Source organism: Dipodomys merriami, unplaced genomic scaffold (assembly GCF_024711535.1).
Source record: "Dipodomys merriami isolate MVZ:Mamm:240054 unplaced genomic scaffold, mDipMer1.0.p SCAF_33, whole genome shotgun sequence".
NCBI lineage: Eukaryota > Metazoa > Chordata > Mammalia > Rodentia > Heteromyidae > Dipodomys > Dipodomys merriami.
Genome location: NW_027204826.1, coordinates 8,607,361 through 8,634,680, shown reverse-complemented (window position 1 = coordinate 8,634,680; position 27,320 = coordinate 8,607,361). Strand labels below are relative to the sequence as shown.

The 27,320-nt window shown below is 35.0% G+C and overlaps 1 long non-coding RNA gene across 7 annotated transcripts in view; it reads left to right on the top strand.

Annotated features, from left to right (window-relative positions):
* Window positions 1-26,735, top strand: part of LOC138841994 (uncharacterized) — a 52,257-nt gene extending 25,522 nt beyond the window's left edge. For 3 of the 7 annotated variants that reach the window (XR_011376544.1, XR_011376547.1, XR_011376543.1), the window contains 5 exons: window positions 646-710; window positions 1,564-1,755; window positions 3,627-3,729; window positions 9,884-9,924; window positions 11,365-26,735. This is a non-coding gene — a long non-coding RNA (uncharacterized lncRNA). Of the gene's footprint in view, window positions 1-645; window positions 711-1,563; window positions 1,856-3,626; window positions 3,730-4,911; window positions 5,042-8,095; window positions 8,178-9,883; window positions 9,925-11,364 lie in introns of all 7 variants that reach the window. The other 4 variants (XR_011376546.1, XR_011376548.1, XR_011376549.1 and 1 more) reach the window with 4 other exon arrangements.
* Window positions 26,736-27,320: the final 585 nt, after the last annotated feature.

The window sequence follows — 27,320 nt, the reverse complement described above, 5'->3', positions numbered from 1 at the left end:
GCTGATTTTGGGTCATATATTGACTGAATACATCAGTAAGAAGATTTTAACACTGGTGCAAAGACTTTTGCCACTTTGGAATTTTCTAGCATACTGAAGAATTAAGTGATGGATTTTTTTTTAACGTTCTGGGTATAGTACCACGGGCCTCAAATAAAGTCAAAAAATGTTTGCTTTACCACTGAGGTACTTCTCTTGCCCTGAATTAACCTTTTGAAAATTCAGTTTACAAAAATAAGTAAGAGGGTTGGGAAGGTGGCTCAGTGGTAGAGTGCTTGTCTTGCATGCATGAGGCCCTGGGTTTGATTCCTTAGCACCACATAAGCAGAGAAAAAAAAAGGCAGAAATAGCGCTGTGGCTCATGTGGTATAGAGTGCTAGCTTTGAGCTGAAGAGCTGAGGGACAGTGCCCAGGCCCAGAGTTCAAGCCCCATGACCGACAAAAAAAAAGCAGGTAAAAGGTAGATAAATGGGATGATCTTTTATTTAATTAAATTACTTATGATCAAATATGCTAGCATGCCTAATAAAAAATATAAGTACCATAAAGGAGTTTTGATAGTTAAAAGTAGTGAGTGATGACAGGTAGTAATGTTGACTCAGCTACAGGATTGATTAAGGAAGAATTGTTTTTAACTGTTAACAGAAATTTCTAAAGATATTCAACATGGAGATCCACTTACCTGCTATATTTGCTCTTTCTTCTGTGAGGTATGTATTTCATCTTACAGTATTTCTTTTTCCTTGTTTGGAGATGAGTAAATATGTGTCATTATTATTGTTATTCCTAAGATTGACCTGCTATGGTTTCATGATCTGTTCAAATATTTTCCTTCAAATGTTCCCTCACCAAAATTACTTTGGAATACTCCAATAATAGTAAGGACCATTTTACTCCAATAATAGTAAGGACCATTGAGTGCCCATTTACTTGAATGTGCTTCTTGTCCTGTTTTAGTGTTATGCATATTTATGTATTTCTTTAAATGTATATTATACCTTGTTATATATTGTTTATATATATATCATATATAGAGTGAGACAAAAACACTCAGCTAAGATAATCATTTTGTTATGTCAAAAGAATCTAGAATCAGGATTTCTGGTATTTTCTAGCATGTATTCAGTATTGGGAATTAAATAAGTGAATTATGATTTATGATAATTGCAATTATGATAAGTATAATTATGATAATGATAAATTTGTCATATCAGTCTTTAAGGGTTCTACATTTTTATGTAGTTACTGTTTCTTATGAAATGTGTTAGTCCCTTTATTTTTTTTATTGGAATGCAAATGCTTAACTTTTGGTTAAGGGAACTTACGTATGCTACATATAATCTCTGCATATACGAAGGAGATGGAAGAAGAGCAATGTGAGAATAATGGACAAATTATTCAATAGTAAATATTAGTCAGTAAAATTGTAAATTTAAGGCTAATACCTAGTACACTTATTGTTAGAAAATTTCAAAAGGCATTTTTAAAATAATAGAACAAAGATTACACATTTTACTCATTGTTGATGACTTTTTTTCTATTTTCCTTACTCTGTCTCTTTAGGTGATTACTGGAAAGGATCTTATGCCATTTTTTCTACTAATTGCTTCACTAAAATAAAAAATGGTTTTCATAATGCTCAGGGAGTTCTCACTAAACATGTGTGGCAAAGGACGGTCCTTGCTGATCAGAAACCCTGGATTCAGAAAGCCCATTTTGGAAGGAAACCTAAAGGATACCTTTGAAGGAAATACTGTTAGTAATAATTGTTGATGAACTAAATCACAAGAGCTGGTTTATGGAGACATTAGTACACAGATGACTTCAATTGGTGGAATTAACAGTGCATCCTTAAGTATGAAGTGATAAAATGCATGTATTTATATAAATATTATTGCTGAATGAATTTGAAACTGATTTTCATAATTATCTTTTTTTGGGGGTGTGGTCATGGGGCCTGAACTCGACCTGGGCACTGTCCCTCAGCTCTTCAGCTCAAGGCTGGCACTCTACCACTTGAGCCACAGTGCCACTTCTGGCTTTTTTCTTTTTGCTTATGTGGTGCTGAGGAATCGAACCCAGGGCCTCAGGCATGCAAGGCAAGCACTCTACCACTGAGCCGCCTTCCTAGCCCCATAATTATCTTTTGAAAGAGTTGAAGGACAGAATTTTTCAATTAGGCATTGTTAACTATGTAGTTCTTAAAAGATTTTTAAAATAATTTTTTTTTTAGTCTTTTGTATGTGTTGGTCCTCTGGCTGGGGCTTGAACTCAGTGCTTGGGTGCTTTACCCTAAACTTTTACAATGCTCTACCACTTGAGCCACACCTCCACTTCCAGCTTTTTTTTTTGGTCGGTTGTGGGGCTTGAACTCGGCTTGAGCCCTGTCCCTGCACTCTTCAGTTCAAGGTGAGTGCTCTACCGCTTGAGCCACAGCGCCACTTCTGGTTTTCTAGTGGTTTATTGGAGATAAGAGTCTCACGGAATTTGCTTCCCAGGGCTGGGATCTCAGCCTCCTGAGTAGCTAGGATTACAGGCGTGAGCCACTGGCCCCTGGCTTTCACTTCCAGCTTTTTATTGGCTAATTGGAGATACATTCTTACGGACTTTCCTGCCAGGGCTCTCCAGGTTGGCTTTGAACTGTGAACCTTAAATCTGTGCTTCTGGAGTTGCTAGAGGTACAGGTGTGAGCAACCAGCCTCTAGTCACCGACTATATTTTTACTTTTTAAGTGAATTTATTTTCAATTCACAACGTTATTTGCAACATACTTGCAAAAATCTAGAGTTAAATAAATTTTTTCATAGGTGTTGGATTAATTTTTTTTTGTAAATCCTGGGGCTTGAACTCAGGGCTTGGGCACTATACCTGATCTTTTTTTCCTCAAGGCTACCACTTTACCTCTTGAGCCACAGCACCACTTCTGGCTTTTCTTTTTATGTGGTACTGAGGACCCGAACAAGGCTTCATTCAGTGCTGCCCAAGTGCTCTACCACTAAGCCATGTTCCTAGCCCCTTGGATTAAGTTCTTTAGGTATTTAATCAGTTCCCACTTCTGAGTTGTTAACAGTATATTCTTAATTCCTGGTGACAGAATAGTATATAGATAGTGCTTTGTCTTGCTAAATTATCTTCATATTGCTTGTTACTCTTTTGTATTAATTTTCTATTTTCATTTCCTTTGTAATTATTATCTTTTTTACTTAGTCCCAAGAGGTTATTTGGGATTGTGTAATCATTTTGTTATGAATTGTAAATGAAATGTGTGTTCTTTTTTACTTTCGTTTTTTGTTGCATGAAAATTATGTATTGAAGTACAACCATTTTCTGTGTTTTTTTTGAGTCTTGTGTTTTTCTTTTTAAAATGTGGTTACATCAATATCATACATCTCCCTACTTTTTAGATACTTTTATTATTTCATTTCAGTTATCACTGTGGTGTTAATACAATGAACATTCAAGTTATCCACCATGACCTGAACTATTGTGACTCCTTAGGGTCTAGCATTCTTATGGAAAACTAGCACCTATAACTGAATACATTTCTTTTTGCTTTCTACTGATACTTTTCTGATTATTTGTGTTCTTATACCATTGAGTTCTATCTCATTTCTCTTCTTTTTCAGAATGCTCCCTGTCTAATTCACATGTAATATTTCCATCCAGTTTAATAGATTAATTAGGAGTGATTACATTTTTTAATGTTGAGTCTTCTTATCCAGCTGCAAGGTATGTCTGTTTCTGATTAAATTATTATGTTGCATTATTACAAGTAATGTTAGTCATTGAGATCATTCACTCAAAATACTTTCATATCAACACACAATCACAGTCAATTCAAGATGGAGGTCATATTTGTATGTATCTTTAAAATTTTTTATTGACTTTCTTTTGTGTGTGTGTATGTCTTTCCTGGGGCTTGAAATCAGGACCTGGGCACTATTCCTGAGCTTCTTTTGCTCAAGGCTACCACTTTACCACTTGAGCCTGAGCTCCATTTCTGGCTTCTTGGGTTACTTTAGTGGAGATAAGGGTCTCAAAGACTTTCCAACCCAGGCTGGCTCCAAATCCCCAAATTTGACTCCTTCCATTGACTCCTTCCATTGACTCTTCTGTTCTTTCAACATACCCATTAGCAGCTATTTTAAACTTCCTCACCTCTGAATATTGACTGGTTTCTATTTTTTTAATTTTCCTAAGCCAGCTATAATCTTGCTGTTAGCAAAATAAGCTCCCTTCCCATAGCTTAGTCCATTCCTTCCCTTCTCTACAGCTTAGCATGCTTCCTTCCTAGGCAACACTAGGCCCATGTAGTAAAGGCAGTAAATAATCAACTTCCAATCCCCGTTACCTTGAGATGGTACTTCTCTGAGGCAACTTACACCATGTAAGGCAACAAGAGCCCCTGAGAGTGACCTTCAGGTCTGGGTAGTTGCAGAACCCCTTATCTACTATTTGGATAGCAGCCATAAATCCTAGTCTGCCATGATGAAGCCCCTGGCCCACATATCCACACTAGGGTCTCCGCCTCCTAGCCTCTTCTAGCCTCTCCTAAACCTCCTAGGTCACCTCAGACAATAGTCAGTGCTGCTTCTTACTTCTCCCTTGTAAGAAGGAGTCTTGCCGGCCCCCTTTCCCAGCAATAAACCTTTCTTTGTTCTCTGTACCTGAATGTCTGCATGGTTCTCTGGCAAAGTCTCTTGCATTTAATCTTCACCTGCCCATACTAGGGCAGTATGAAAGCTGCATATCTCCTTAGGTCCTTGATGATATTTAAGAGAGCAAGAGCCAAGACCTGGTGGCTCACTTCTGTACTCCTAGCTACTCAGGAGGCTGAGATCTGAGGATTGAGGTTCAAAGACAGCCTGGGCAAGGAAAGTCGTGAGATTCTTATCTCCATTTAATCACCAGAAAACCTCAAGTGGTGCTGTGGCTCAAGTGGTAGAGCACTTCCTTTGAGCTGAAGAGCTGAGGGACAGTGCCCAGAGTTCAAGCCCCAGAACTGACAAAGAAAAAGAAAAAAGGGAAAAAAGAAAGTAAGGTATGTGTCCTAGCAATTTTGGTTTCTCTTATCACACATAATCCCTTCACCTGCTATGGTAAAGGTATATATGTATGTGTCCCAGAATTGGTTCTCATCTCCAATTTTTTTATTGCTAGGGTGTGTGTGTGTGTGTGTGTGTGTGTGTACTTTTTTTAAAATTGTGGTCTTAGACTTGGCATGTTTCTTTTAAGAGTTTATGCTTTGTCTCTATATATGTATGCATATATACTATTTAAAACTGTTGTAACTTTACTAGCTTAAGCGTTCTTTTTTCCTTCAAATTTACTTTATTGTTATTATTAAGGTGATATGCATAGGGGTTACATTTACATGCAGCAGATATTAAGTACATTCCCTTCATTCTCTCCTTTTCCCTACCTCCCATCTCTACCCATGAGTTGCATAGTTCATTTTCATCAATGTCTAGTGTGCTACTCTGCTGTACTTTTTTACCCCTTTCCCTTGAGTTCTGTGCTTTCTACCCACCCTCCCACAGATATGCACGTGAATGTACCACATATATGGCAAACAATACAGAATCATCAGAAAAAGGAAAAACAAATTTAAAAAGTTTTGTTTCCATATCTTAAAGGTATAAAAAAAATCAGTGGTATGTAACTATACTCAAATTATGAGATAGTTATCTTAACCTTCAACCTGTACATATTTTTCCTCTTAGAAGACTGAAACTATACCCACTAAACATTTTGCTACTATTTTATTGTGAATGAATAATAAATATTATGTGGACATCTACATGAATATTTACAAAGGATATTAGTCTGTACTTTGTTATTGTCTGGTTTTGTTTCAGATGGCTTCCTTATATACATTATTTAGAAATGTTCAACTAGATTCCTGTTAGCTATTACAACCTTGCTTGACTTTTCTTTTGAAACAAGTAGTTTTAGCGTTTTTCCTTTGGGAGGGGATTTTTCATTGTAGTTTTCTTTTTTTAATTGTGTACTTGGTCTTGGTATACTTCTAAGAGTTTATTCTTAGTCTAGATCCTCCAACTTGTTGAAATAAAGTTAATTATAGCCAGGTGCTGGTGGCTCATGCCTGTAATCCTAGCTACTGAGGAGGCTGAGATCTGAGCATAGTGGTTCCATGCTAGCTGGGGCAAGAAAATCCATAAGACTTATATTGCCAATTAACCCCCAAAAGCCAGAAGTGGAGCTATGGCTCAGGTGGTAGAGTGCTATCCAGAAAGCTCAGAGACAGTACCCAGGCCCTGGATTCACGCCTCAGTACCAGCACAAAATAAAAAGGATCTTCTCAACCTCCTCCTTTTTTAGGGGTATCATTGGAATTGAACACAGGGCATTTAATTTTCATGTTTGTATTCAATTCCACCTGTTACATCATTCAAAGATTACAACAGTTTGGGGACCATTTTTTTCTATGCCACTTCTTAGTCTTGAGATTGGTTTACACCAATGTAATCTCAATTTTTTTCTTTGAAACAGTGTTTTGCTATTTAATCTGGAGTATTTTAGCCTACCTATAAGGCCTAGAGTGTCTTAGGCTATAACTTGCCTAGAACTTATAATACTTCTCTTTCAGCCTCCCAAGTACTGATATTACAGAAATGGACCATCATACTCAAGTATTTCTTTCTTTCTTTTTTTTTTTTTTTTTGCTGGTCATGGGGCCTGAACTCTGGACCTGGACCCTATCCCTCAGCTCTTCAGCTCAAGGATAGCGCTCTACCATTTGAGCCACAGCATCACTTCTGGCTTTTTCTGTTTATGTGGTACTGAGGAATGGAACCCAGGTCCTCATGCATGCAAGGCAAGCACTCTACCACTGACCCACTTTCCCAGACCCACATACAAGTATTTCTAGTCCCTTAAGATACTAGAATTTGAAAGCTGGGTGCTGGTGGCTTGCGCCTATAATCCTAGCTACTCAGGAGGCTGAGATCTGAGGATCGTGGTTCAAAGCCAACCCAGGCAGGAAAGTCCAGGAAACTTTTATCTCCAGTAAAACACCAGAAAACCAGAAATGGCACTGTAGCTCAAATGGTAGAGCGCTAGCCTTAAGCTGAAGAGCTGAGGAACAGTGCCCAGACCCAGAGTTCAAGCCCCATGACCCACACACAAAAAAAAAAGATACTAGAATTTGAACTCCTGCTTGACAGACAGGTATTTTTTAAGTAGTTGTATAGAAAAGTCTCCATTCAGGGCATGAAGTATAAAGCATCATTCTCAATGTTATCACTTCCATCAATTTCCACATCTCACAACCCTACCCATTCTCTCAAGCTACCTGGTTCTGTTTTTACATAAGTACATGGACGAAAATCATTGTATTTGCTCACTATTCTTCCCTTTCATCTACCCATTATCTCTCGCCCCACAAACCGCCCTTCAGCTTCCTGTTACTCATTTGGTAAATGGCACAAGTAGTTGTTTAAGAGGAATCATACCATAGGAATCCTCCCCTCATTGGACCATAGTGTGTTTATAATTTAGGTCTAACTTACATATGAGAAAAGTGTGTGCCATTTATCTATCCTTATTTCACTTAATATAATTTTTCCTAAGTTCATCCATTTCCCTGAAAATATGTCATATGTTTACTGATGAATACAATTTTATTGGTATGCATATATACATATATATGTACCAGTATATATTCCTGAAATATGAGTAAAATTCCATCATGTGTGTTTATGTGTGTATACACACTGTTTTCTTGATCTACTGATCACTTGTAGGGCATTAGTTCTGTTTTCATAAATTGAGGTGAATAGTACAGCAATGGACATGGATGTGCAAATGTCTTTACTGTATTCTGATTTGTAATCTTTGGATAAATGTTCAAGAGTGGTGCCTCTGGATCATAGAGAAGTTCTATATTTAGTTTTTTGAGACATTTCCAAACAGCCTTCCATTGTTGTTGCCCTAGTTTATGTTCCCAACAACAACATCATAGGGTTCCTTATTACATACCATTTATAGCATTTCTTGTTTGCATTCTCAATAATGGTCAGTCTTGGATGAGATGAAATCAATATTGTTTTGATTTGTATTTTCTTTATGACAGAGATGTTGCACATTTCTTCATGTAGCCATTTTTACCTCTTCATTTGAGAAGTCTTCAGCTCCTTTGCCAATTTATAAATTAGGTAATTGATTTGCAGATACTAGTTTCTTGAGTCAAATTATTGTATATTGTACATATTAGGCCATTGACAGACATAAATATGACCCAAAATATCCAATTCTATATTCTGCTTTTAGCTCATTAACTATGGCAAATTCATTATTAATGAAATCATAAGCTTTGTGTTTTATTCTCATGTGTTATAATAATTTATAAACAAATAAATAGAAACCAACTGTAGTGAGTATGCTAAGTAATTTTGTGGGGTAGGGGTTGTGGTTAGTCGTGGGATTTGAACTCAGGGTTTTGTCTCAAGGCTAGCACTCATCACTTTGAGCCACAGCACCACTTCTGGTTTTCTGGTAGTTAATTGGAGATGAGTCTCATGGACTTTCCTGCCAAGGCTGGCTTTAAACCACGATCCTCATTTCTCAACATCTGAGTAGCTAGGATTATAGGCATGAGCCACTGGTGTCTACATCACAAAGTAATTTTATAGTTAATAATTTAGAAATTTATTGGAGGTTTATAAGTGATCCAAACTCACTTTTTAGGTATATTCTAGTTATAGCATTTAATAATTTTTCTATAATTTCTGATTTTACTAAAGGATTATGAGTTTAAGAAGTAAGGATTTGGGCCAAATGTGGTACATGCCTGTAAATTACTCATTTTGGAGGTGGAACCAGAAGTATAGTAAGGCCAGCCAGAGTTGCATAAGCTGGATACTCCACTGCTTGACATATCTGTATCAATCCAACTATTGTCTTTATGTTGTAGATGGCATTCTTTAATAATGTTGGTAAGAATCAGTAACTCTGCATATATATTGCTAGTCCTTGGGTTTGAACTCAGGTCCTGGGTACTGCCTGAGAGCCTTTGCACTCAATGCTAGCTTTGAGCTACCATCTCTTTGGTAGTTAGTTGGAGATAAGGGTGTCATTGATTTTCCTGCCCAGGTTAGCTTCAAACCATGATCCTCATATCTTCGTCTCCTGATTAGCTAGGATTACAGGTATGAACCACCAGAGCCAGCTGTTGGTATATTTTTGTCCAGCGTGATATTAAAACTATTAACTTATAATATTTAAAAATCCAATATATTCTAGATGAATTTTAGGAACGTACAAGATTGTCACATTCTGGAGTGATACAGTAGAAGAAATGAAAACATTCTTTAATTTTGATACTGAGTTTCAGTGATCATTACGTATTTTGATTTACTTTCTCCCATCTTGTTACAAAATGTGATGTTACCCAAGTGTTATGGTACACCATTGTATTCTCAGCTATTCAGAAGCCTAAGGAGAAGGGTTACAAGTTCAAGCCTAGTGATAGCCCATCTCAAAAACAAAACAGTATTAGTGTGATATTATCCAAACAAAGACTAAAATTTTTTTTGTCTGAATACTCAGTTACTTTAAAATTTGCTAATTGATAATAACTGTTTTGAAATGTACCATTGGAAGAAGGATAGTAGAAAACATGAATTTTGGCAAATTGAGAAAGAGTGAGTGGATATTACAAAAGCCAAGTCAATATCAAATAGGGCTTGCTGCATGTTTGGAGTTAGGATTTCTAGAACTAGTGGATGGCCAATGTGAGCAGACAGGAGCTAAGGAATATTTAAGTATTGGGGAGGTAAAACAGTCTTAACATCTTTTCCTTTAAGAAACAAACTAAGATTCTTTAAGTATTTTAAGCATTCCTTGTTTTTTTCTTTCACAGGCCTCTTTCCAAACAAAGGACCAAAGACACTTTTCTTGAAGGTAAGTTAATTAAGGACTATATTCTTATTTTAAGCTATTATTTTGGCCATGCTGATTATAAAGCAGATTCTTGTCTGACTTGTTCAAAGTTACAACGTTATATAGTTTTAGAGACCCCCCCTTTTTTGTCACTCAGGGGGCTTGAACTCAGGCCCTGGGAGCTGTCCTTGAGTTGTTTTTGCTCAAGGGTGGTATTCTACCACCACTTCTGGTTTTCTGGTGGTTCATTGGAGATAACAATCTCAGGATCTCTGCCTCCTGAGTAGCTAGGATTATAGTTGTGAGCCATCAGTACTTAGTATTTCCAGTGAACCACCCAAACTCCAGAAGTGGAGCTGGTTCAGGTGTTAGAGCACTAGCCTTGAGCACAGAAGCTCAGGGACAATTCCCAGGCCCCAAGATATGTACACAAAAAAAAGTACAGGTGGGCTGAGAAGGTGGCTCAGTGGTAGAGCGCTTGCCTTGCATGCCTGAGGCCCTGGGTTCGATTCCTCAGCACCACATAAGCAAAAAGGAAAAAGCTGGAAGTGGAGCTGTGGCTCAAGTGGTAGAGCACTTGCCTTGAGCTGAAGAGCTGAGGGACAGCGCCCAGGCCCAGAGTTCAAGCCCCACGACCAACAAACAAACAAACAAAAAAGTACAGGTCTGTTTTATTAAAGTGTTTAATAAAATTGATAACTGAAATATAAGGTATATCCTTTTGTACTACTAGAATTTGTAAGAGGAATGGCCATGAAAGCATACAGAATAGATATTTGGATGTTACAAAAATTGGATTTTTTTCTGGAATGGAAGTCTATGAAATAATATGGAATATGCAGTGTGTTATTAGAAATTCGGAATTAATGACTCTTAAAATTGTACGTTAATTACTACCAAGAAATGATTAATCCAGGCCCTGGTGACTCATGCCTGTAATCCTAGTTACTCGGGAGGCTGAGATCTGAGGATTGTGGTTCAAAGTCAGCCTAGGCAAGAAAGTCCATGAGACTCTTATCTCCCATTAACCACCAGAAAACCTGTGGCTGTGGCTCAGGTGGTAGAGCATTAGCCTTGAGCTGAAGAGCTAGCAACAGCGCCCAGGCCCAGAGTCCAAGCTTGAAAGGATAAATAATAGGTGTTTACATCGCATGATAATTACTCAAATCACAACCTACAGGCAAAGGAGATAACAGTTCCAACACTTTCATCAAGTCTGTTTATGTTCCTTATGTTCCTTAATTTAACATTAATATTGTGGGGTTTGGGGTTGGGGATTTAGCTCAGTCGAAGAGCATTTCCCTGGCAAGTACAAGGCCCTGAGTTTGGTTGTCAGCTCTGGAAAGTAAAAACGAAAACAAGATTGTAGGGTTCTTTTGTATGCCAGTAGATACTTAAATATGATATCCATTTGTTAAAGGTCTGGTTCCATTTCCAATCTTGTGTTTTATACTCTCTCAGGTAGAGGACTTTTGGACAAGTGCATTACCTATACCTTCTGCAGTGGTTTAATCCATATCACCCAAGTATTGCCATCATTTATCCTTTCTGGGATCTTGCTGCATCTGTGTCTCACTCCTTTTATAGAAGACTGCCTAGAAATAGAAAGTGACCTGCTTTTCGGCAAGTAATTGCCTAGAATTTTGAATATATAACAAATGTTCTCCTTATATCTTATGCTTCCCTCTATGGTTGTATATTTGCTGCTTCATTTTGTTCACATTTTGCTTTGCTAATGTAAAAGTGGTTTGTGTGAGCAGTGTATTTAGTAAAATTCTTTGGTGACCTTTGTTATACAGTAAACAATAATAAGGCATTCTACATAGGTGAATGATTAGCGTGTGCCAGTTTTGTAAAATACTTTCCCCTTTGTTTGAGTCAGAAAGTCCAGAGTTTTAGGCAAGACCTAAAATTATTTTAAATATTTCCTATCTGGTATATACCCTCTAGTTTACCTTTTTGTTGAATATATATGGGTCTCATTCTTGGTCAGAAATAGACTAACTGTGCTTTGCCTCTTTTCCAATGCTAAAACCTAAGATTAAGATGTCATCACAACTTTGAATGTTTAACAGAGAGCCAGATATTTATCTCGACATTTACAGCCATGGTGATGTCATCTTATAGAAAATGTAGTCCCATCAATTTCTTGGTAGTGATCTCTTCTTTGGATGGAATAAAAATCTCAGTACCAAAGTTATGTTAGTTTGTTCTATATCATCTCAATTTTAATTTGGGTTTTACTTAACCTAAGTGAAGTTAATATAAAGTTCTGTTTATTTGAAGTTTTAACTGTCTATCGATTATAAACTGTTTTTGTCCATCAGGGAACTATTGCCTTCATTGCTACCCTATTTTAAGAGGCAAGTTTATACAAGTAGAGCATTCATTAACATTACCTCATCTTATTTTAGTGTTAGCAAAAAAAGCAATTGCTAGGATTTTAAGATTGTAATACTCCCCTTCTTTTAAAGTCTGTTTTAGCCACAGAATATTTAATGATTTAAATTCTTAAATATATGCTGCTATCCATTTCACCTTTCTCATTATAATTCATTTCTTTTAACTAGATACTGAAGTATGATCTGTGTTCTTTATATAGTACCCATTTTATATACAGTGAAATTTCCTTTTAAAATGTTAGTATTCTAACCAGATACTTTTATTTTACTAAAATATTATTTTGTTTTTTGGTAGGGATAAACTAACTTTGTTTTTAAGGAATGAGGCCTTAAAAGACCATACAGGTGCAAATAGTCAACTCTGCCATCAAACTGTGAAATCAGCTATGATTAATCCCTAAACAAATGTATATAACTGTGTTCTAGTGAAATTTAACTGACACAAAACAGCTAATAGGCCAGATTTGGAACAAAGTCTATAGTTTTCTTATCCTTGGCCTATGGTATAAGTTCCATTTTATCATAAGAAAGTCAGGTCAATAGAAAAATCAAAAGGGAGAAATATAATTTCTTCTTGTGTCAGTTTTCTGAATCCTCAAACTTGTAATACGGAGTTAATAATGGAAGGAATGTATTTTAGGCTTTTGTCTTGGCTCCTAAATCTCAATTTTCTATATATCTTCCCCTGATACCCACCTTTGCATTTAGGCTAGTAGTACATTTGAAAATGGCCATAAAATTAATGAAGATTTAAATGATAGAAATCAGTCTTTGATCCTTATTTGTTTTCCATCTTCCAAGTGTGACAAATGTTAAAAGTTAATCTCATATCTTATATACTTAGTGTTGTCTAAGTGAAATTTATGTGAAATTCTGAATGATTGTTATGGGAAATGTTATCTTGTAACATTTTACTTTCTTTAATATGTGATGATGTATTTCCAGGTCAGTAAATATATATTACTTTTAATTGGAAATAAAGTTCACATGATGATATATTGAAGTATTTCTTACTTTGGGAAATGTAGGTTAACTTAAAATACTTGCTTTGATTGTACACAAATTATTGTATTGTTTAAAATTATATCTAGTCTAATGAATTTTGGATTCCTAGTTCTATATAGTAGAATTCTAGGTATTGTTGAATCCTAACTCATGTATGCTTTTGGTTTCAATTGTTATTTTCATATTGCCAAAAGCTTTCTGTGAACCATACAACAATTTTGTAATAGCAGTGCTAATTTTCATAAAATTTTATCTGATGCTTATTAACAGCCTTTATAATTTTAGCTAACATATCTGATGGCTATTAATAACCTTTACTTTTTTAGCCAATCTAATAGGTGAAGTAATATTTTAAAGTATTGAGTTTGATTTAAATGAAACATGGCCATGTATTTAAAAATCTAAATATTTACGGGTATTTAATAACAAAATTAATACTCTCCTGTCTTTCAAGCTCAAAAAATATTCAGATTTTCAGAGCTAGAAGCCTTGAAAAATTTCCAAATTCAGTACTTCTTCCTAAACTCTTAAGTATACCACTCACACAGGGCTTTTTCCTTTTACAACTAATTTTATGTTTGGAATTGCAAGATTCATATGGGGAATCCTCACATAATTCCTCATTAAGATTGACTTGCTCTCTGCTTTGTTCTTTCTCACTTTACTTTCTTCGTTCCTCTTTTTTTCTCTTCACCATCATCTATAGTGTTAATAGTCTGTGAACTATATCTAGTTACAATTATTATGTCCCTTTAAACCAAAAAAGTTTCAGCATTTGCTTTCTAATTAATCTGGTCATTCCCATTAAATGAATCCATAGTTTAAAATTGCAACATAATACAGTATGACATTCATATTTTATCAGTTGTCATAGTTCTATTTTATTAGCATTTCTTTCTTCATTTATAATAATATATTCTGAAAGAATATCTCTTTTTGTGAGAGAGCAGTAGTGGAAATTGAATTCAGGACTTTGTATGATAGACAAGCACTTTACCTTTTGAACCATGCCCCCTAGTGCTTGTAGTGTGTTTAGCACAAAGTATCCAGCACTTTTGTCCAGCCAGGCCCTGTTCAGATTGCAGTTCTACTCTCTTTTACTCCATGGCCTGGATTTCAGGCATGCATTACCTTACCTAGTATTGATACCATTCTCTTCCTTCTTTTTTGAATAACCAAATCAATACTCTATAATCTCTGTAGTTTCACATTAAAGCCCTACCTTCTAGTGGAAACAAAGAAATAGGAATACTTTAAGGACAAGATTATAATTTCAACTTCCTATTTCTTTGGAAAATTGTTTTTGAGCCAATTATTTGCACAAAGCCTCAAGCCTACCTATGACACATCTCACAATTAATTAATCAAGTACATTAGGTTAATTCCAAGGCAAACTATATAATTTATTTTAAAATGCCAATCCCATATTTATTTGAATGTTTTGAAATATGTTCAAAGATTTTCAACACATACTTTGCTACATAAGGTCCATCATTTTATCCTGTTTTTAAACATTTTCCCCAAGAAAATCAAGTTATAAATTGGCCATTTTTTCACTAAGAATTATAAAAATTCTAAAAATATGTTTCTTCCCATAACTTTCTATTCAGCTTTTTCAAAACTAGCTTTTTCTTATTCAAGAGCTTTGGACAAATATTGCCTTGTTTAATGAGTTATGTTTTATTTTTAACTCACATCTGCATTATTAAGGTTTTAAAAGATTTTGAAATTCTCTTGTGTAATCACTCATTTGTCTACAAACTCTCTGTCTATCTGTCTTTCTGTAGATGGGTTTGTCCTTTGTCACCAACATTGACCTCAGTCTTGTAATGTTCCTTTGTGATTGTCCTGAGTTGGTATTATGGGTATATGCAACAATGTCTTACTCCAGTTTCCTGTATTTATATGTTCAAAAAAGTTAGGTAAGACTAAGATCACTACTGATGATATCTATATATAAACACTGATAATAAAGCAAAAGTGGAATTAAAGCAATTTATGGTCATTTCACAGTTACATTAAATTTGTGGTTCTTTGTTGGCTTACATAGGTCTATGGAAATACTGGGATTTTGGATGTCTTTTTGTTGTTGTTGTTGTGGATCTGGGGCTTGAATTCTGGCCTGGTGCTGTCCTGGAGCTCTTTAGCTCAAGGCAAATGCTCTACCACTTGAGTCACTTGGTGGTTCATTGGCACTAAGAGTCTCATGGACTTCCCTGCCGGGGCTGGTTTGAATTTCAATCCTCAGATCTCATCTTACTGAGTAGCTAGGATTACAGGCGTGAGCCACCAGTGCCCAGCTTGGATGTCTTTTTAAAGTATTGCTAGTCTGATCTGATAAAACATTTAATGTTGCCAGGTGTAGTGGTATTTAAATGGATTTATTATTTAAGATTTATACTTTAAAAGCTGAGTAAGTGGCTAGACATTTTGTAATACTCCTGTAATTCTAGCACTCTAGAGTCTGAGGAAAGAGAATGCTAGTTTAAGGACAGCCTGAGCTACATTGTGAGACAATGTCTCAATAAATACCTTATAAAAGAAAACAAAATGACATCTGAATAAATGATGACACCATTTATCATTATTGTGTTGGGAAGTATGATTTCTCTCAAAGTTCTTGTTAAGGAATGAGATGTGTTTTTTGTTGTTGTTGTTGTTGATCATGGGGCTTGAACTCTGGGCTTGAGCACTGTCCCTCAGCTCTTCAGCTCAAGATGAGCACTCTCCCACTTGAGCTACAGCGCCACTTTTGGTTTTCTGGTGGTTTATTGGGGATAGGAGTCTCACAGTCTTTCCTGCCTGGGCTGGCTTTGAACGGCGATCCTCAGTTCTCAGTCTCTTGAGTAGCTAGGATTATAGCATCAGCCACCAGCGCCTGGTGAGATGTGTTTTTATAGTAAACCTTTAGGTAATGTTTTTAACGTTGAAAATAGGAAGTTTAGAGATTCATTATACTTTGGAGATAGAGAATTCTTTGAATACATGACTTCTTTCTTTCTTTCTTTCTTTTTTTGGGGGGTCCAGTCGTGGGGCCTGAACTCTGGGCCTGAGCACTGTCCCTCAGCTCTTCAGCTCAAGGCTAGCACTCTACCACTTGAGCCACAGCGCCACTTCCAGCTTTTTCCTTTTTGCATATGTGGTGCTGAGGAATCGAACCCAGGGCCTCAGGCATGCAAGGCAAGCGCTCTACCACTGAGCCACCTTCCCAGCCCCATGACTTCTTTCTTATAGACATGTTTCGACATGATATCTAGAGACACATTAGTGACAGTGGGAATATATTTCAGATTTTCTAGCTTGAAAGGGTTGAAAAATGTTGAGAATTCATAATCAGGTAGATAGTTTTATTTACTGAAAAGCCAGAGAATATGCTATCCCTGAAATAAATGAAGAATCAGATATTACAATAAGCTAACTATTGGCATTTGTATGGCAATTAAAAACACATTTGACTGTGTAAATACAGCAAAAAACACCATTATTTTAGATAAAGATGCAGGGAAAGATGGAGAGGCAATGGTTTTAATTATGTTAAAACCAAATCAGAGGATTTTCCTTTTAATTGATAGTGTGCCCATTAATGATGCTAACAGTTTCAGTCCAGCATAGGTGCCTATACCTTGGAGGTGATTTGCATGAATCAGCATATGAATATAATAAAGATGTATCACAATTGCACAATTTGGGATTTCCTTCAGCATTTTACATTGTTTGTATATAGGAGAGTACTGATTTTTCATAGAACTCATATTCCCAATGGCCTTATTTGTATACCTTTATCATTTGACTTCCCACTTGTATTGTTTCTATCTGGTCTTGCATATATTATCCATTTAGAATGGTTCATTGAGGCAAGATTGCTGAATTGTTCAGCAGTCATGGCTGAAAAGATTTATCAGAGATTGCTATATAAAGGAATGTGTGAAACGCGCCAAGTGAAAATAATGTTAGAAGCATAATGATAAATAAGTGAAGGACAAAATAAGGATAGTGCTAAAAATTGAGTTAATAAAACAGATGTAAAGAAGATAGAATTTGAAGAGAAGTGTTGAAAGGAAAAGTGAATGTTCATTTAGTCAACACTTAGGTAGTTCTAGAAGGTAATAAGTGGCAATTATTCTCATGGAAGTCAAGGACAAGATATCAGTGGCCTTTACAGTTGAGTCAGGGGAAGGAGTTGAATCATCAGAAGTATATTGTCCATTGTACTTTCTGATGTGAGTGCAGAAAATTTCCAACCTATCTCCATTTGTACCATTGTTTTTTGGGCTTCTGATATGTCCGTTTGTTTAATTTTTTACATTTAATATACTATAAATAATGAGCTCCTATTGACAGGGATATTTTCCTATTCATATTTAACTTTCCATTACCTTACAAAGCCTAGCAATATAGCATTACTGTGTTGACTTACCTAGACAATAATGAGAAATTTTGATAAATGAGCCCTAGTCAGGGAAGAAAATAGTGTTTATGGAGATCCAATAAAAGGTGGCTGTTTGATAGTGTGCTTTTGGGGGAAGATGATACCATCCCTGAGGGAATTATAGAGTTGGATTGTGTATTAGTGTATTAGTGAACTGAGCAACTGATAGGTTAGACAATTTGATGATGAAAGCTTGGGATTGGTTAAAATGCTCATTGATAATTATTAAGTACTAGAACATACTACATGTGTTCTTTCCTGCATTTATGATATGTATCATTGGTGTTATTTTCACTGTGTTCTCTCAAATAAAAGACAATCCAGAGAGGAAAACTTGGGGGTCCTAGTTGTTGTAAACAGAGGAAAATAGTGCTCCTGGTATATGCTATCCAGTCTCTAGGGAGGGATTTATTTCACTATTATTCACTCTTCTAGTTGAAAATTCTCCTTTAATGGAAGAACTATGTTGTAGAGAGGCTGTGAACAGGTTAATGGCAAGAAATTACATTTCAGAATGTAATTTTATTCATCTTTAGAGGAAATTGTATAGTACAGTCTGCATTGGCCCACTTCAGTGAGGTCATTTAGTGTTTTTATTATCCATATATATATATATATATACATATATATATATATATGTATGTATGTATATGTATAGCATCCTACCATGCTAACTATCATAAGTGTTTCTTAAAAGTCTTTCATTTTCATTGAGGTTACTTAGTTCAGTGATTTAGTATTAGAATTCAAGGCATGCTGAAGAAATGTTTGTGTACTGGTTAATGATGAGAGACAATAAGAAAACACTAATTAGGGAAGAGGAAATCATATATGCCTTTCACATTACTCAGTCCAGAAGAGAATAGTCATGCTTTTGGATGATGATTTTTAAGAGATGCAAAGTGGGGAATACGTTGTTACTGTTGGTTTTTAGATGGACTTTGAAAACATAAAATAAGTAGGGTATGTTCATTCTTATCTTGTTTTAATTATGGCTTCTCAGCAGCTGTTTTGAGTAAGATTAACATTTTTTCTAACTTTATTGCCCTAGGCAGAAGTAATTGTTAGTTCAGTTTTCGGCATTATCAGGTTCACAAGAACCTTGTTGTCTTGTTGGGTCATGATTCCCTTTAATGATAATATTATACAGCATTGCCACTACATTAACCATATATTTTAGTGGAGCCAAGTACTAACAGGGAGAGAACATATGAATGAATCCATGTTGAAATGGCAAATTTGTCTGAGAATCTTGTTGAATGGCAGAGACTTGAAGTATCATAGGGTTTATAAATACGCCTTAATGTAAATAACTATATTAGTCTCTTTTGTGTGAAATTTCCATTTCCAGCTCTTTAAAAATGTGTTTATAAAGTTTTAAATACAAGTGGGTACCAATTTTGATTCACTTTATGTCTAATGTTTTGTCTTCTTTCCCAAAGTAAATTTAATGAGCTCCTACTTGACAGGGATTTTTTTCTTTTTATTGTCTTATGGTACAATTTCACAAATTTAGGAGATTTAGTAATGTTTGTTTAAATAAACACATGTGACAGAATTAGTGAAAGTTATGAATCATGATAGAGTGTAAAGGAGAAAGAATGATATTGCAGTAGATATACAATCTCATTTTTTAGTATTTTTTCATGTTTTCCAATGTTGCAAAGAGAAACACATGAATTTAATTACTTTTTTTAATCCTCTGATAGATGTAGGTATAAGAACAAAGTGATTGATTTTAAAATCAAATGATAAATAACTATAGAAATATGTAATTGGAAAATTAGAAAAGGTTTCTCTTTTTTTTCTGGTACCAGGGCTGGAACTCAGGTACTGGGCACACTGTCCCCTAGAAGTTTACTCAAGATTGGTACTCTTACCACTTGAGCCACAGCTTTATTTCTAGCTGTGTGGTGGTTAATTGGAGATAAAATTCTCAGAGACTTTCTTGCCCAGGCTGGTATCAAACTGTGATGCTCAGATCTCAGTTTCCTGGTTAGCTAGGATTATAGACTTGAGCCACTGATACCTGGATAGAATCTTTTCATGTCTGCTATTATTAAATATCATATAGATGTTACCCATCAGTGATTCCATCTGTGCTAACCCTTCTGATACTTTTCAGGGAAGGAAGAGGGTATCACTGATGATGCTTTGGGTATGTCCTCAGATTGATTGGCAATTGTATACTTCAGAAACACCTGGTTTTTACCAGGGGAATTGAAAGGGCTTACTCACTTGACTTCTTGGTACCATGTTCGTTAGAGACTGCTTAAGAAATATGAGTGCCTTTTTTGAACCTTGCTTCATAGTTAAAGCTTTTTTTGCTGCCCCTGGGGATTGAAATCCTGGCTTGGGTGCTGTCCCTAGCTTTTTGCTCAGGGCTAGTCCTCTATCAGTTAACCCACAGTTCCAATTCTAGTTAAAGCTTTTATCTTTACAATAGCATTATTTCCCCAATTTTAATGTATAATTAAATATCCAGTCCCCATGTTTTTCATTATTTCCTGATATCTTCTCTTCTATTATCATTATTCATTTCAGTTATCTTCATTTATCACTTCATTTATCACTTGTGCTGTAATAATACGTGATATTTTTGTGTAATTTTATTTCTTTAAGCATTTTTTAATTTAGTTCTCTATATTGAAAGATAATTCATTGAAAACAGTCTTATGGTTTCCATTTTTTCTAACACTTGTAGTCTGGCTACTTTTAATTTTTTTTTCTTTTTGGCTAGTCATGGGGCTTAAACTTGGTGTGTGAGTGCTGTCCTTGAGCTCTTTTGCTCAATACTAGTGCTCTACCACAGTGCCACTTCTGTTTTCTGGTTGTTAATTGGAGATAATTGTTTCATGGACTTTCCTGCCCCACCTGGCTTTGAACCATAATCCTCAGATCTCGGCCTTCTGAATAGCTAGGATTACAGGCACCAGCTCCCAGTACATGGTTTTCTATTGACTTTTTTTAACGTCAGTGAATATTTCAATTGCTGTTATTTCTGTTACTGTGCTCTTTATCTCTGATTCTTTTTACTCCCTTCCCTTTTTTTTTTTTTTTTTTGCTATTATTGAGGTTTAAAATCATGTCTTCATGCTTGCTTGCATTGCTACTGCTGTGCTGCTGTGGCAGCAGCTTCCACCAGAAATGTTAGAGACACTGTCTCTGGAACTTTTCTGCTCGGGCTGCCTTCAAACCATGATCCTCTGGATCACAGCCTCCTGAGTAACTAGAATTCTAAGCGGTAGTCACAGGCAACTGGCAGGATTGTACTATTGTTGCTGATGCTACAACTCAGAATGTTTTTTTTGTATTATTTTCTTACTTAATGTGAATATATGTTATTCATGAAATCTGAGGGAATATCACTTAATTACAAAGTAACATTTTTGGACACTTTTCTTTCTCACTAGACTTTAGACTAGTGTATGTTAGACTGATACTTTTTGCAAATTCCTGAGATGCTTTTTGTATTTGTTTGTGCCCATTGTGAGGCTTATACTCAGAGCCTGGGTGCTGTCCCTGAGCTTTTGTGCTCAAGACTAGCACTCTACTAGTTGAGTCACAGCTCTGCTTCTGGCTTTTTCATAGATAATTGGAAATAAGAGACTCACTAACATCCCTGACCATGCTGGCTTTGAATTGGGAACCTCAGATCTCAGCCTCCTGTTGGGTGCTCAACTCTTAAATGTTTTTACAAACCATGTTTTTCCTATTTTTCAGTTTGAACAATTTTCTTATCATCTGTTTCCATGTCTATTATTGTTTCCAGTTTGCTCTTAAACTCACCTGTGAATTTTCTCTCAGATGTTTTTCTGTTAGGAAATTTTTTCATTAAAAAATATATTTTGTTATATTAGATGCAATAATCCTATTTATTTACCATATATACATTTCTCCTTATGCCTTAAGATGTAAGTATAATTATAATTTGTTATAAAAAAATTCCAACATCGAACATCTGGATTTTCTCAAGGATATGTTTATGTTTTCACTTTCTTTTGACTTTGTACTATATTTTTCTTTCTTCACTCACTAGATTTCAGCTTGGAAATTGTTGAACATATTTTAGAAACTGCATGCCATATTATTACTTTGCACAGTTGGGCTATTTTAAGTCCTGTACAGCAGTTTAGGCATTAGTACAATATTTCCCCAATATTTGATCACAGAATTTCAGGCTCTGCCCTTCTGAGACTATTTTCTTCTTGCCTAACAGCTTCTAATGAGGCTGCTGATAGGTAAAATTCTTTAATAATGAAGACTTCCTTAGAGAAGTTTCTTTCCTCCAAGAGTGCACTCCCCTCTAGAGTTTACTTTTTAGTTGCTTTTCCTTGCCTTTTAGCTGATATTTTATATCCATGTAGCATTTACAGTAGTGATTCAGTGGAAAGGCCTTAATTTGGCAAAACATAGTGCTCTAATAGTTGTTAGCCACACCTGAATGTATCTTACTTGGAATATTTGAGATAACAATGTGTTTATTTCACTAATTTGGTTTTTTTTTTCAATAAACAGGTAGATTTATTTTAAGTCAGTTTGGTACATGATACAGATTGGTTTTCAGCTTTTAATGAACTAAAATAGAAATTTCTAAGTACAGCAGTATCTGTGCAACAATTATCTGTAAGACAAAATAAGGTATTTGATAGAACTACATTTGCATGAACAAATCAGATGAAAAATCTGAAAACATTTTTATATACCTTCTGGATTAAAAAAACCCAAAAAATGTTAATGGCTCAAGATACTACACTGCTAAAGTAAGGGGGGAAAGGGGCACGAAAAGGCTGAGTTCTGTTGCAAGAGCTCATCTGTAGACTTGCAAAATCTAACTTTCCTACTGTTAGCACAGTGCTTAAAGGTACAGAATCTTCAAACAAGTTATATTTTGACAAAATTTGCTACATGTGTTGACAATGTGTGGCAAGGAATTTATACCCACATAAATGACAATTATACTATTGTAGCTAATGCCTGCCACCTTGTGAAGAACGGAAATTCTATATATTCTCAAATGAATCTTATAACACTTACTAAAAACTAACAGCCCTGGCACCATTATAAGTTGTGAGGTACCTAGAATATTACTAATGACAACACAAAACTGTGAGGTAAACCTACCATTCCCCAAAACCCTTTGAAGTCAGAGATTTAAACAATTAAGGCACTTGAAAAATTAGGTGTATGTACAAATGTGCAAGTAAAACAAACTTTAGCTGCACCAGCAAGTGACAAAGCAACAGTAACTCTTAATTTTAAGAATCTTTAATACAATCAACCTAAAAACAAGTTTCAGTTTATGAAATGAACCAAAGCCATTTGTAATTTTCAATTATAAAATACTGAAAACCGACTGCTAAATTTACTCCAGGCTAAATAAACTAAAACAACTTTAATGACCTAGAAAAGCAAAAGCCCATTTCCAACTAAGTCTCTGAATTTATTATTTCACTAATTTGTTCTCCCAAAGGTTCCGAAGTCTTACATAGTACCTGTCTATATCCTACAAGAAACATGTTTTGGAGAATTTTTTTTTTTTTTGGTCGATCATGGGGCTTGAACTATAGGTTTGGGCGCTGTCCTTGCACTTTTCAGCTCAAGGCAAGCACTCTACTGCTTGAGCCACAGCACCGCTCCCAGTTTTCTAGTGGTTTATTGGAGATAAGAGTCTCACGGACTTTCCTTCCTGGGCTGGCTTTGAACCGAGATCCTCAGATCTCAGCCTCGTGAGTAACTAGGATTACAGGCGTGAACCACTGGTGCCCAGCTTGCAGAAATATTTTTATAAAATGGATGTATACTCAAGTTTGTACAGTATTTAGAACACAATTATTTCACATTGTATACTTCCCACCTCTGTTGTTTCATTTTTTTACTGAGTGAGAATAATTTTATTTTCTGTGGAAAAATCTTTTACTATTTATAGGAAATCTAGTTTTCACTCTTCAAGTAGAAAAGGGAAGCTGGACACGGTGATACATGAGTGTAGTTTTTGCTAATTAGGAGGCTGTATTGGTAATAGCAAGACACTTGTTAAAAAAAAAATCTAACCAAAAACAGGTAGAGTCATGATTGCACTATACATTATATTTTATTTTATCCTGGTGCTACTAGACAATTTGAACTAAATGTACTTTATCACTTTAGAATTATTGCCTGTATTTTACAACTGTAACATGATGGAAACACTCTTAATAGTACTCTCTCACCACACTATAAAACATTTGATAAAATTCATAAAATAAAATATACTATTCTCCTCCAATAATTGAATCTAACAGTTCCTAGCTGTTCCTTATCACATTCCAACTATTTCAGAGAAGTGCTCTTAAATCCTGGATCCATAAGGATTGGTGTGCACTGAGTCCTTGTCTGTTTAGATCTTTCTATACAAGAATAGTTGAGATACCCAGGTGTCAAAGCCCTGGCTATCTGAAATGAGACTATGTTTATGTGGCCTTTGTATAAAGGTGAAGATAAATATAACTATTTCTGTCTGAGTAGATGTTATATCAAATAGTTGTAAAATAATTTTTTATTTTTAATATTTGGTGGTGGTTTTAGGGTTTGAACTCAGGATCTCTTACTTGTTAAGCTCATTTGGTTGGCTGGCACTATACCTCCAGCCTTGCTTTTTGGGGTTAATTTGGAGATAGCCTCTTGGACCTTTCAGCTAAGGTCAGAGTCAGTCTGTATCTTAGCCTACTGAGAAGCTAGGATTACAGGTGTGAGCCAATGGCGCCTGGACTAATACATGTTTTGGCTACCAAAGCAAATAATTTGATAGAGTAGTTAAGAAGAGCTATTAAGTAAACAGTATTATGTGATATTTTTGGCGTTTTGAGTAGTTCTGAGATTTAAGCTCAGGGTCTCATGCTTGCTAAGTAGGCACAGGTTTATACACAGTTGTGATAAAATGAGTTCCTCTAACACAGATTGATTATTATATTCTTGCCTTCCCCTAAAAAATTAACACAAGATAACCATTCCATGTTTTTAAATAGCTTCTTTTGTTTTATGACATTAACAGTAAAAGAATGAGAGAAGATTTAATTCTTTGCTCCTCCACGGGGAACAAAATATGTTCCTCTCCTCCATTTCTTTCTACCTTCACCTTTCATAATAAAATAGTTGCTTAAACCTGCAAGAAAAGAATATGTTAGAGAGTAAGTGGATGCTTGCTAATGGAAAAAGTAGGGTAAAAAATTTATGATATGTATTTCATATCCTTAATTAGAAATACTTTCCATGGTTCAAAAATAGCCTCGGGGCATTTGGGGAATTATACAGTAGACATCAGATAAGAATTCTCTTAACATAGAATTGATTCTGCTTTTGATATTCCGAATTTAATGGAAGAGAAGTGAGCTAATGATACTTTTGAATTGTAAGGGAAATTAAAATTAAACATCATTTGCTTGTATTTGAATGATTTTTTACCTTTGTACTACATGTCTGTTGTGATGATCATGCATTAAAAGGAAGCTTTTCTGATTCTTGAGATGTTTATCATCCCTAGATTTAATCATTACCCTTCTGGAGTCTTAGGAGAAATTCAGAGTTTTTATTCTACTGAATGTGGAAAATAAATAACAAAACCTCTGTTTTGAGAAACAATCTTAATTGGTGTTGTTTTCTTTTTTATCTGTCTTTGTGTATCTTAAGTTTATTTTATAAATACATCTGCATTTTTTGTCTGTCATCGATTACCATCTGCATGTCATTGGGCACAAAAGAAGGAAGAACATGGCAATGTAGAAAAAAAGAAATTAGCCTGGCGCTGGTGGCAAAATAAATCTGTCAGCCTATGTTACTTTGGTATGAGAAAAAGAGTTAAAAATGATGACAATGTCCTTTCAGACCTCTTACATTTCCAATGTATAAATCTTAGTTTTAATTATATGGAATTACCATTCAATGCTTTGTTTAGTGAGCCCATTCATTGGAAAAATTCCTATAAATGATCCAGTAAAAGTTTTCAGGTTTAAAGGACTTATCTTCTCTGTTATAATTACTATATTCTCTGTTTAGTAAAAGGAGCAATAGACAGCATGTAATTTACTGTAATTTAATTTATAATTTAATGCACTGTACCTGTGCTGCTTTAGAACCTTATTTACAACTGCAACCTTCATTTCCTGTCTGTCAGGAAGTGAATCTGTGGCTCCAGTGGTAGAGTGTCAGCCTTGAGGAAATCAGTTAAGGGACCATGCCCAGGCCATGATTTCAAGTCCCAGCACCAGGACATAAAAAGAGCCATGCTGACATATCATATTTATTTTTTATGAAATGCTCACTAAAATTAATTAAACAAGATAAACATCACAATACAAAGCTGGAAAGCACATAAATTAATGATTATTAAGAGACAAAGTATTGTGAATGGCCACAAGCATATAAAATATGTTAAACTTTATCAATCTTCAATTTTATAAGAAAATTTGCATATATCCAATTGAATATAGAAAACAAGAAATATAGATAATGTATATATGAGAAATGAAACAATTATCATTTCTTTTTTTCACCTATCAGATTAGCAGGTATATGTGTGTACAAACTGGGGAATTTAGAATTCCTGATGTGTTAAAAACTTTTAGCAAAACAGTATAAAATATGTATCAGATGGAAATTAGCACATTTTCACTAATAATTTCACTTTTAGGAATTAACTAATAGGATGTAATATGTTCAAAGATGTATATAATTTGAAGGATACTTGTTATAATAAATGAAATTAGTAAATAACTTGTTTAATCAAATAATACTAGGAAATTATCAAAGTGGATTATTTTCAGTTGTTGTGATATTATGCATGCACAAATTGATATAAAAAAATCTTTCAAAGTTTACTTTTCACCTGTTACTGAGTACCAACTGTTCTTATTGATGCTGTATTCCACTCATGTGAAATGACAAATGCATGTGCCTTCTCTGATATAGTTAATAAACCAGTTTTATAGGAAAAAATATTCACACAATTTTAGTAGTGATTTCTGGTCATTATTTTGCTATTACATTTTATATAATGTATAATTTCAGTTGCATATATCAGTTATAAAGTATTTATTGAGTTCTGAGTGTATGGGCCATATATGAAGATAAATACACATAAGTCCCCTCATTTAATGCTTATGAAGATAATATCTTAAAGATAAGTAAATTGAGAGTGAAATTTGATTTGGAATCTCTAATTCATCTATTTATACACAACTTAAAAACAATCCTATAATGTCACAAACTTTGAATTAAAATGATGTATTAAAATGTGTATAATTTGTTAAAAAAATTTTAGCCAAATCATGTTTTGTAGAAGATTATATAAGTCTGAAGTCATTCTCTTTGTGAATTTAATCTCACTGTTACGGATTATTCAGGGTACCTTCTCAGGATCAAAGTAAATTTTAGGATTTTTCAGGTGCAAGGGGAAAATATGAATGGGACATTGGTTTGTGGAAAATATTATGGTATACATTTTCAAACAGGAGTGATTTCTAGAAATACGATAGAGGGCTTTATACATGGTATCAAAGCACTAAAATGCTATAGTAGATCATAATCTAAAAAGAACTGGCAAT